Source organism: Chiloscyllium plagiosum, unplaced genomic scaffold, assembly GCF_037043375.1.
Source record: "Chiloscyllium plagiosum isolate Xiang-an unplaced genomic scaffold, Cpla_swu_hap1 HiC_scaffold_27, whole genome shotgun sequence".
In the NCBI taxonomy this organism is placed as follows: Eukaryota; Metazoa; Chordata; class Chondrichthyes; order Orectolobiformes; family Hemiscylliidae; genus Chiloscyllium; species Chiloscyllium plagiosum.
In genome coordinates this window covers 17,638,712-17,649,824 of record NW_028270165.1, presented here as the reverse complement: position 1 = coordinate 17,649,824, position 11,113 = coordinate 17,638,712, and the positions used below count along the sequence as shown (strand labels likewise).

General features: G+C 47.7%; 2 non-coding genes across 2 annotated transcripts; one reads left to right on the top strand and one right to left on the bottom strand.

Moving 5' to 3' along the window:
• Positions 1 to 6,752: 6,752 nt before the first annotated feature.
• trnaw-cca (transfer RNA tryptophan (anticodon CCA)) lies at positions 6,753 to 6,824 on the bottom strand. Its single transcript has one exon. It is a non-coding gene; the product is annotated as a tRNA-Trp (tRNA).
• A 3,982-nt stretch (positions 6,825 to 10,806) lies between these two features.
• trnap-cgg (transfer RNA proline (anticodon CGG)) lies at positions 10,807 to 10,896 on the top strand. The gene is given in 2 exon segments: positions 10,807 to 10,842; positions 10,861 to 10,896. It is a non-coding gene; the product is annotated as a tRNA-Pro (tRNA).
• Positions 10,897 to 11,113: the final 217 nt, after the last annotated feature.

Below are 11,113 nucleotides of genomic sequence, written 5' to 3'. Positions count from 1 at the left end.
TAACGATCCGCGTGAGAGGGCGAATAACTGTTAATGGAGACTGTTAGCGGCTAACAATACGTAGTGTGTCATAGCAGACGAGGTGATAACAAGGAGTCGTTTGTTTGGTAGGGGTCAAGGACATGGGGGAGTTCAGGCCCTAAAGTTATGGAACTCGATATTGAAGACCGGAGGGCTGTAAGGTCTCCAAGTGGAATGGATTTCACACTGAGCAAGTTTCAGCTGGCTCAGAGTCTCCAGTGTACATTGCTCTCTTTCCCGCCAGCTCAGAGAGAGAACAATAGGAGGGACAAAGGAGTGAATAACGATCCGTGTGGGAGGGTGAATAACTGTTAATGGAGAGCGTTAGTGGCTAACAATAAGTAGTGTGTCGTAACAGACTATGTGATAACAAGGGCTCGTATGTGTGTGGTAGGGGTCAAGGACATGGGGGATTTCAGGCCCTAAAGTCATGCAACTCGATCTTGAAGACCGGAGGGCTGTAGGGTTTTGAAGTGGAATATGAGGCGTTGTTCTTCCATCTGGAGCTGAGCTTTGCTGGAGCACTGCTGCAAGCCTGAGACAGAGATGTTGGCCAGGGAACAGGGTGGCGTGTTAAAGTGGCAGGAAAGCAGAAGCTCAGGACCTTTATTTGCGGGCAGAACCAAGATGTTCTGCGAAGCAGTCATCCAGTTTATACTTCATGCTCCGTTGGGGAAACGACACTATGAGCAGCGAATGCAGGAGACTGGGTTGCGGCAAATGTGCAGGTAAAGTGCTGCTTCACCTGGAAGGTATGTTCGAGCCTGGAAGGATATTCAGGAGGGAGCGGGTAAATTGTGCTTCTGAGTGAAGTCACGGTTCGTAAAAACAGAATGTGGCAATTTAGACAGAGTTAATATTTGCTTGTCGGCGATATGTCTGCCGGTGCGTGATGGGAGCATAACCCAGAAGGGAAACCATCTTTCCTATTCACTCAATGTCGTCTTTAGCAGCTTTCCCGTATAACGGCGCACTGTTGTGCATCTCGCCTTCTCATCTGCTTCCCAAAAAACTTCGACGTAAATATTTCACATTGATATACTGGCCCAATGTGCACAGTTGAGATGACCCACTCGTGGAGGTCTGCGGGGTCTTCTCCTGTTCTCTGTACCCTATGTTGAGGAGGGCAATGCTTGTCACTGGTCACTCCGGTGTCAGAGAAAAGTTTGGAAAGAAAACGGTTTAATTTTCTGCCAGTGGAGAGGGCCCGGTACCTGGGGATGGACAAACGGCAGCTGAGAGACAGAATGAGAAGCAGCTGTTCAAAGAGTCATAGAGATGTACAGCATGGAAACAGACCCTTCGGTCTCACCCGTCCATGCCGATCAGATATCCCACCCCAATCTAGTCCCACCTGCCAGCACCCGGCCCATATACCTCCAAACACTTCCTATTCATATATCCATCCAAACGCCTCTTAAATGTTGCAATTGTACCAGCCTCCGACACTTTCTCTGGCAGCTCATTCCATGCACGCACCACCCTCTGCGTGAAAAAGTTGCCCCTTAGGTCTCTTTTATATCTTTCTCCTCTCACCCTAAATCTATGCCCTCTAGTTCTTGACTCCCCGACCCCAGGGAAAAGACTTTGCCTATTTATCCTATCCATGCTCCTCATAATTTTGCATGAAGTCACCCTTCAGCCTCCGACGTTCCAGAGAAAACAGCCCCAGTCTGTTCAATTTCAACTGTACTTCACTCTGAGCAAGACTCCGCTGGTTCAAGAGGTAGAGTGGGGGCGCAGGGGCGCCAGTTGGCTGGCTCGTTGGTCTAGGGGTATGATTTTTGCTTTGGGTCTTCGTCGACTCAGACGTGCGAGAGATCCCGGGTTCAAATCCCAGACGAGCCCGCGTTTTGTGACTTATGCAAACGTGCCTGCTTAATTTTCTCAAAAAGCACCTTCGTTAAACCAGGTTGGGCTCCCTGGCGTACCAATGGGACAGAAAGCAGCGAAGTGAAATGATTGGCGATACCGTTGAATAGGTTGACGTGAGTGGTGCGGTGTTTGAGGGCTGTCAGCGATGAGGGTCGATTGGAAATTTGGGACAGCTCTCTTCGGAGAACAGAAGTTTCAAATCTGGCCCGATTGAAGCTTTCCAAGTCATGCGACGTCGAGACAGAGAAAGTAATGTAGTCAAAATGCTCCCACGCCTGAAAGGATCGGCAACGATTCGGCAGAGTTTTAAAGTCATGGGGAAAAGAACCCAAAGTGACATTAGGGAGAACGCTTTCGTACAGGGAGTGGTGGTTGGGGTCAGTAAATCCCTAACTGACACTGACAAAGAGGCAGATTCATTAGACGCAAACGGGAATTCGGTGGTCATGTTTAAAGTAACAATGTGCAGAATTACATGGAGAAGGCAAGAGAATGATACGAATAGAGACCCACGTTTACTTACTGTGTCGACCCAGCAGAGCGAAGGTGGGCCGCATGGCGTCTATTCAGAGTGAAATCACAGTTCGACCAACAGAATGTGGGAAGTGAGAAAAAGTTTATATGTACACAGCCTCCATACGTCTGCGCAACACTATATAAGACGACAGCAGTGGAGATCTTTGACATCAGTCTCGAACTTCCTGAAGAAGGGCTTATGCCCGAAACGTCGATTCTCCTGTTCCCTGGATGCTGCCTGACCTGCTGTGCTTTTCCAGCAACACATTTTCAGCTCTGATCTCCAGCATCTGCAGACCTCACAGTCTCGAACGTGCATGCCAGGCGCCAGACGAAAGTCTGAAGGGACCTGTGGAATAGGGCGCTGTGCGTAAGAGCAAAGTGGCGCAGCGGGAGTGCGCTCGGCCCATAACCCAGAGGTCGATGGCTCGAAACCATCCTCTGCTATTGTTCAGTGTCTTCTACAGCAACTGTCCTTTGTGATAGCACTCTGCTCAGCACCTTGCCTTTCAAACGACTGTCTGAATGCCCCGGGTCATCCCGAAACTCACACCGTTCAAGTAACTTGGTTTTCGAAGTCTGAGTGGTCTTCTCCTGTTCTTCGTTGGTTTCCTATGAACTGAATCGCAAACCCACTTCTCTGAGATGCCAGTGAGCTGAGACGCATACCTTGTGATTTCGTGCCTTGCCCGTTCGTACGTGAATGACAAGACGATCAGCATGTCAGAAACGGTATCACCATTCAGACACAGCACCTTCGTATTCGGACAGATATCACTGATTGTGAATCACCTCAGAGAGAGACAAGTGGCAGAGAGTCGCCGTGGACACGATGGGCTGGACCGCCTCTGTCGGCGGGAGAACGATGGTACGTGTTTATGCCGCCCCGCTGCCTGTCTATGGGACAGAGATGCTGAGGGAGCGACAATGGTTCATTTAACATTCCCTTCCGTGTTGGACTGCCTGCAGTCCCGCAGCTCAGTGCCGTGGGGATGACTCTCAGTGAGTGAAGGTTTCACTCGGATTCTCTTCATCTGAGGCACTTAGGCTCAGATGTTAACTGCTGCGCGGTCGCAGCGATGAAAGCGATGCCCACTTTGCGAGAGATTTTCTGTAAGATTGCTGCGTGAAGACGAATTCTGAACACCAAGCAGACTGCACAACAATGTACTCATATGAATCTACTTGAGGGAAGAGTCCTCGGTGTCCATTTCTCTCTGCTCCGCCAGCACAGCATCTTTATATCTCTCCAATAACAGAAGTTTGGAGGAAATTCACAATCAAAGTTACTCACTTCCCACTCATTAGATTACTTACAGTGTGGAAACAGGCCCTTCGGCCCAACAAGTCCACACTGACCCGCCGAAGCCCAACTCACCCATACCCCTACATTTACCCCTTACCTAACACTACGGGGAATTTAGCATGGTCAATTCACCTGACCTGCACATCTTTGGACTGTGGGAGGAAACCGGAGCACCCGGAGGAAACCCACGCAGACACGGGGAGAACCTGCAAACTCCACACAGTCAGTCACCTGAGGCGGGAATTTAACCCGGGTCTCTGTGAGGCAGCAGTGCTAACCACTGTGCCACCGTGCCGCCCACAAAGTGTAAGTGATACCTCTCACCCCAAGGGATTGGGAGTTAAAAAGCAGAAGAGCGAATGGACTCTTCCCTCCCTCCAGAAAAGCGGACAAGTAGAAACAAATTGGTTTAATTACCCACCAGTGGAGATAGCCCAGTTCCTGGGGATGAGACAAACATCAGCGCCCCTGGGACAGAATGACAAGCAGATGTTCTGGAAACAATTTGCTGCTTGCAATTCTTGGAGCAATGTGGAATGTATTTCACACTGAGCAAGTTTCAGCTGGCTCAGAGTCTCTAGTGTACATTACTCTCTGAGTTTATATTTGCACATCGGCGACATGTCTGCACAACAGCACATGACACTACAGCAGTGAAGATCTTTTGACGTCATTCTCGAACATGCAAGTCACACGCCAGATGAAAAGCTGAATACTTCTCTGGAAAAGCTACCGTGCAATGCAGGAGAATAGCACAGCGGGTGCATGATGGGATCATAACCCAGAAGCGAAACCATTTTCTCCTACTCACTTAATGTCTTTCGTAGCTTTCCCGTATAACGGCGCTCTGTTCTTTTCCTTGCCATGTCATTTGTTTCCCAAAACAAATCTGGGTATCTGAGCTCAATATATCACATCGATACACAAGTCAAATTTACACAGTTGCGCTGGCACCCTTGTGGAGCTCTGAGTTGTCTTGTCCTGTTCTCTGACGGTGTGTCCTGATCTCGTGTGAAACCTCTTCTCTCAGATGGCAATGAACCGGTGAAGTTGAAACACATGACTTGCTGTTTTAGTCCATTGCCCGCAGTAAAGAAACCAACGGTGTAACAAAAGACTTCCTGCAGGATTGTTGTGTTAAGACAAATTCTGAACACCAAGCAGGCTGCACAAAAATGCACTGATATCAATTTACCTGAGGGAAGAGTCTCCGGTGTCCATTTCTCTCTGTCCCGACAGCACAGCATCTTTCTATCTCTCCGTTAACAGGACCTTTGGAACACGTTCAAAGTTGCCCATTTCCTCCGCATGACTGTAACTGACTTCTCCTGCCTCACGTAATAGTGTGAGAGAGCAGAAGAGTGAATGGGCTCTGCCTTCCACCAGCACAGCTTGCAAGTAGAAACGAAATGGTTCAATTATCCACCAGTGGAGAGAGCCCGGTCCCTGGGGACTGGACAAACAGCAGCGTCCTGGAAGCAGCGAGACAGATTGAGAAGCAGATGTTCTTGAAACTCTTCCTTACTTGCAATTCTGGGAGCAATGCACAATGGATTTCATACTGAGCAAGTCTCAGCTGCTTCCGGAGGTGGCTGCACCCATGGCTGGTGGCTCGTTAGTCTGGGATCTGATTCTAGCTTTGGGTCTTCGAGCATATGCAGCCGTGTGAGAATTCCCGGGTTCCAATCCCAGGCGAACCATCATTCCTTAAATTGACCTGAGCAAAAATACCTGATGAATTTTCTCAAAAAGCCGCTTCGTTAAATAAGATCGGACTGCCTGAATTAGGGACGGCGCAGAGCTGCCATTGCAGTGAACACGGCGAAGGGAAACACTTGTTCAAAGTGAAAACAAGTATTGCAGATTTTTCGCCCGCGCAATCCGAGTCTGAATGAATCCTCCACCTGTATTACGCTCAATTCTGAGGGTGACACTTCAGGAAGCGGGGAAGTGAAGTGATTGCAGACGGCGCTGAACAGGTTAACGTGAATAGTGCCGTCCTGAGGAATGTCAGCAATGAAGGGAGATTGGAAAGTTTGGGGCAGCTGTCTTTGGTGAACAGAAGACTGAAAGCTGGTCTGATTGAAGTTTTCCACGTCATGAGGGTTTTAACAGAGGAAATAATGCAGTGCAAATGCTCCCAGGCCTGAAAGGATCGAGAATAATTTGGCAGAGATTTAAAGTCATCAGGAAAATAAGTAAAAGTGACATTAGGAAGAACGTTTTCGCACAGGGAGTGGGGTCAGTAAGTCGCTGTCTGACAGTGACAAAGAGGCAGATTCAATGGACACAAATGGGAATTCGGTGGGGCATGTTCAATGTAACAATGTGCAGATTTACAGGGAGAAGGCGACAGAATGAGACACTTATTTACATATTGTGTTGAGCCTGGTGAAGGTGAAACACATCAGTTGCGGTGTGTCCCATGCGCAGGAGGCCCTGCAGTAATTCCCCACGCTGTTTCGCACAGCAGCATCCTCTCGGTGAATTACTCTTGGCAAAAAAAATCGATTGAACCAAATCAGTGTCCGCCACTGGATTTTACTGACACCGTTTATAAAATTCAGGCTCACCGTTAATGTGGAGAGAGGCCATCAGACTAGAGTTTCTGCTTCTCCTGTTGAATAAAGATAATTTTAACTGTGTCCAGTGAGAGGAAAGGATTTGCAGTTGGTGGGAAACATTTCTATCTGAACTCGCTAACACTCTCCTGATAGATTGAAACATAAAGCTGGGAGTCTCTGGACTATGTTGTAAAACTATCGGTATTACGTTATTCACACCGCGCTGTCACCAACTGATTGAAGCGGCTGCCCAGAGGGAGACGGCTGTGTTTAAATCCCGTGATGAACTGGGGGAGCTGAGCATTTACCCAGACAATGGGCACACCACCTCCCTGACACAGTGTTCACAAATCAAACTGACAGCAAAGCTTCACGTGTGATCGAAAATTTCCGCAAAGAAGATTTGGCTCAACAAATATCCGGAGTGAAGTACTCCTTTCTTGATTTGAAATGGAGGAAGTTGACGTCAGTGAGCCTGACGTGATTCGAACACGCAACCTTCTGATCTGGAGTCAGACGCGCTACCGTTGCGCCACAAGCTCACGCATAGCCCGCAACCTCTATTCATGCTTAAGGGAAGTGATCGCACTGCAATGATTTTACGTTATGAGTAACAACGGAGATCAACAGTTCATGGGTGTTCTTCTCTGCCCCCTCTCCTTCTGTCTCCCGAAGTAATTTCCAAATCTACCTCAATAAAAAGGTGAAAGAACTGTGGATGCTGTATATCTGAAACAAAAAACAGGAGTAGCCGGTGACCCTTCCACAGAACTGATGGTGATTGGGAAAACGTTGGTTTATGTGCAGGAGATATTTTGGGAAAACGTTGGTTTATATGGGAGGAAGGCGGACGCAGTTAATGATAGATCAGGACAGAGCCCAAAGCGAGGGAAGAACTGTGGACAGGAAAGGAAGTTGATAACGATCTGCGTGGGAGGGTGAATGGAGACTGTTCGTGGCAAAGAATAGGTAGTGTGTAATGACAGACTATGTGATAACAAGGCTTGGTGTGTGTGGAAGGGACGAGGATACTATGGAGTTCAGGCCCGAGACTTATTGAATTTGATATTGGGACCAGAGGGATGTATGGTCCCCAAGTGTAATATTCGGTGCTCTTCGTTCTGCTGGTGCTGAGCTTCGCTGGAACACTACAGCAAACCTGAGACAGAGATGTTGGCCAGGGAACAGGGTGGGGTGTCGAATTGGCAGGCAACTGGAAGCTCAGGGTCTTTTTTGCAGGCAGAACGTAGATGTTCTGTGCAGCAGTCACCCAGTTTATGCTTCGTTTTCCCCAATGTAGATGAGACCACATTATGAGCAGCAACTGCAGTCGACTGGGTTGTGGGAAGTGCAGGTCAAGCGCTGCTTCACCTGGAAGGTAAGTTTGGACCCTTGGATAGAGAGGAGGGAGCAGGTAAATGGGCTGGTGTCACACATTCGGCAGTTGCAGGGGAAAGTGCCGTTGGACTATTGGGGTGGGAATGGGGTTAGGCTTGGTGGGAATGAAGGAAGAGTGGACCCAAGGTATAACTCCTGCCCATTTTCCTATCTGCCAAATAGAGGAATTTGTTAAGTGTGTACAAGGACATTTTCTAATTCACAATGTGGATGTACATACTGGCGAGGGTGCAAAACCTAAGGGTAAACCATAATTCTATTAACTTTAGAACAGTGATTGAAAATAATGTATCAGATCTAAAAGTTGAGGTTCTAAATTGGAGGAAGACTCAGGTATTAGGCAAAATTTTTCAAAAGCTGATTGGGGGCAGATGTTCGCAGGTTAAAGGACTGCTGGAAAATGGGAAGCCTTCAAATATGAGATAACAAGAGTTCAGGCACAGTATATTCCTGATTCGGAGATGCCGGTGTTGGACTGGGGAGTACAAAGTTAAAAAATCACACCACACCAGGTTATAGTCCAACAGGTTTACTTGGAAGCACACTAGCTTTCTGAGCGACGCTCCTTCATCTGAGTATATTCCTGTTCGGGTGAAAGGAAAGGCTGGTAGCTTGGGGAATGCTAGATGACTAGAGAAAATGAGATTTTGGTTAAGATAAAGAAGGATGTATATATCAGGTATCGGCAGAGAGATCGAGTGAATCCTTAGAGTATAAAGGCAGTACGAGCATACTTAAGAGGGAAATCATGAGGGCAAAAAAGGGAACATGAGATAGCTTTGGCAAATAGTCATGGATAACCCAAAGGATTTTTATAAATACGTTAAGGACAAAAGGATAACAAGGGAGAGAATAGGGCCCGTCAAAGATCAGCAAGGCGGCCTTTGTGGAGCTGCAGTAGAATGGGGGGGGGGGAGGGGGGGGGCGAGATACTGAACGGATATCGTGCATCAGTGTTTACTGTGGAGAAGGGCATGGAAGATCTAGAATGTGAGAAAGTAGATGGTGACATGTTGAAAAAATGCCCATATTTCAGATGAGAAATTGCTGGATATCTTGATATGCAGAAAAGTGGATAAATCCCAAGGACCTGATCAGGAGTACCCTAGAACTCTGTGGGAAACTCGGGAAGTGATTGCTGGGCCTCTTACTGAGATATTTGTATCATCAATAGTCACAGGTGAGGTGCCAGAAGGCTAGAGGGTGGCTAACGTGGTGCCTCTATTTTAGAAAGGTGGTAAGGAAAAGCCAGGGAACTATAGACCAGTGAACCTGACATCCGCGATGGGCAAGGTTTTGGAGAGAATCCTAAGAGACAGGATTTACATGTATTTGGAAAGGCAAGAATTGATTAGGGATAGTCAGCATGGCTTTATGCTTGGGAAATCATGTCTCATGAACATGATTGGGTTTTTTGAAGAAGTAACAAAGTGGATTGATGAGGGCAGAGCGATGGACGTGATCTATATGGACTTCAGGAAGGCGGTCATCAAGGTTCCTCATGGGAGACTGGTGAGCAAGGTTTAATCTCATGGCATGCAGGGACAACTAGCCATTTGGATACAAACTGGCTAGAAGGCAGAAGACAGAGGGTGGTGATGGAGGTTGGTTTTCAGACTGAAGGCCTGTGACTAATGGTGTGTCACAAGGATTGATGCTGGGCCCGCTACTTCTTGTCATTTATATAAATGATTTGTATGTAAACGGAGGAGGTATAGTTAGCAAGTTTGTAGATGACACCAAAATTGGAGGTGTAGTGGACAGTAAAGAAGGTTACCTCAGATCACAACGGAACCTTGATCAGATGGGCCAATGGGCTGAGGAATGGCAGTTGGAGGTTAATGTAGATAAATATGAGGTGCTGCATTTTGGAAAATCAAATCAGAGCAGGACTTTTACACTTAATGGTAAGTTCCTTGGAAGTGTTGCTGAACAAAGAGACCTTGGAGTTCAGGTTGATAGTTCCTTAAAAGTAGAGATGCAGGCAGATGGGATAGTAAAGAAGGCGTTTGGTGTGCTTTCCTTTGTTGGTCAGAGCATCGAGGATAGATGTTGGGAGCTCATGTTGCCACTTTACAGAACATTGGTCAGGCCACGTTTGGAATATTGCATGTAATTTTGGTCTGCTTCCTATCGGAAAGATGTTGTGAAACTAGAAAAGGTGTAGAAAAGATTTACAGGGATGTTGCCAGGGTTGGAGGTTGGAGGGTAGGAAGGTTTTATGGGGATTTGGGCCAAGTGCTGGCAAATGGGACTAGATTAGGTTAGGATATCTGGGCTGCATGGATGAGTTGCACCGAAGGGTCTGTTTCCGTGCTGTACATCTGTGTCACTCTGTGAGACTCCATGGGATTCTCTGCCCAAGAGAGCAGTTGAGACAGCTTCATGAAGTTTATTGAAGACGCAGTTGGATGGGTGTTTGCATGGTAGGGGAATTAAGGGTAGTCGGGATTGTGCAGGTTGGTGGAGCTGTGATCTTAATGAATGACGGAGCAGGCTTGACCAAATGCTCTACTCCTGCTTCTGTTACTTTGAATCTGTAACACTGCATTTCCCGCGGCCGGAGTTTTCCCAAGGCACAAAGGAGGTTTTCTATAGTATAGTTAAACCCCTTGCTTTGCTTGAACTCAATCTGCATGGACTTGGAGGAGAATGGGATTTGCAAAGTGCCCTCCCCTCCACACGTGCCTCATCTGCAGGACAGCTATCCGGCCCGCCCTCCATTGTTGACGTCACAATGCGGATGCAGCCCTGTCAGTTTCAGAGTGAAACTCCCTCCCTCTGGGCAACATCTGGGAGCCAAGCAATGTCTCCCCCTTTCCATATACCATCCTCCAGCAGCTAGGGGGAAGGGGAGGTCGGGGTGGGTGAAACACTGTTCACTTGTAGCAACTGGAGTGAATCCTGGGAGGGAGCAGACACTCCAAAGGTGCTCAAATACTTTCTATCTCTCTTAAAGCTATTTTCCTTGTGTGTTCCCTCAGTTTGGCACGTATACAGTTGCACCCTAGAAAAGGATTGGTCCTTTCCTCATGTTCACAACTAAAAGGTTAGATTCTCAAGGAACTGAGCAGCAGTTAAGGGATTGGCACATTGCTCAAAAAATGTAGGCCGCCTGTGGCCTGTGGCTCGTTGGTCTAGGGGTATGATTCTCGCTTCGGGTTTTCTGATACGTGGGGTTGCGAGAGGTCCCGGGTTCAAATCCCGGACGAGCCCTTGTTTCTTACACTGCCTTGTGCAAAAACGGCTAGTCAATACTCTCAAAAAGCAGCTTCATTAAACGAGATCCAACTGCCTGAATTAGGAATGAGGCAGAGCTCCCGTTACAATGAACGCGGCAAGGGCAGCACTTATTCAAAGCAAAAACGCGTTTTACTTCACACAGAGGGTGGAGGGCGTTTGGAACGCGTTGCCAGCAGAGGTGGTAGAGGCA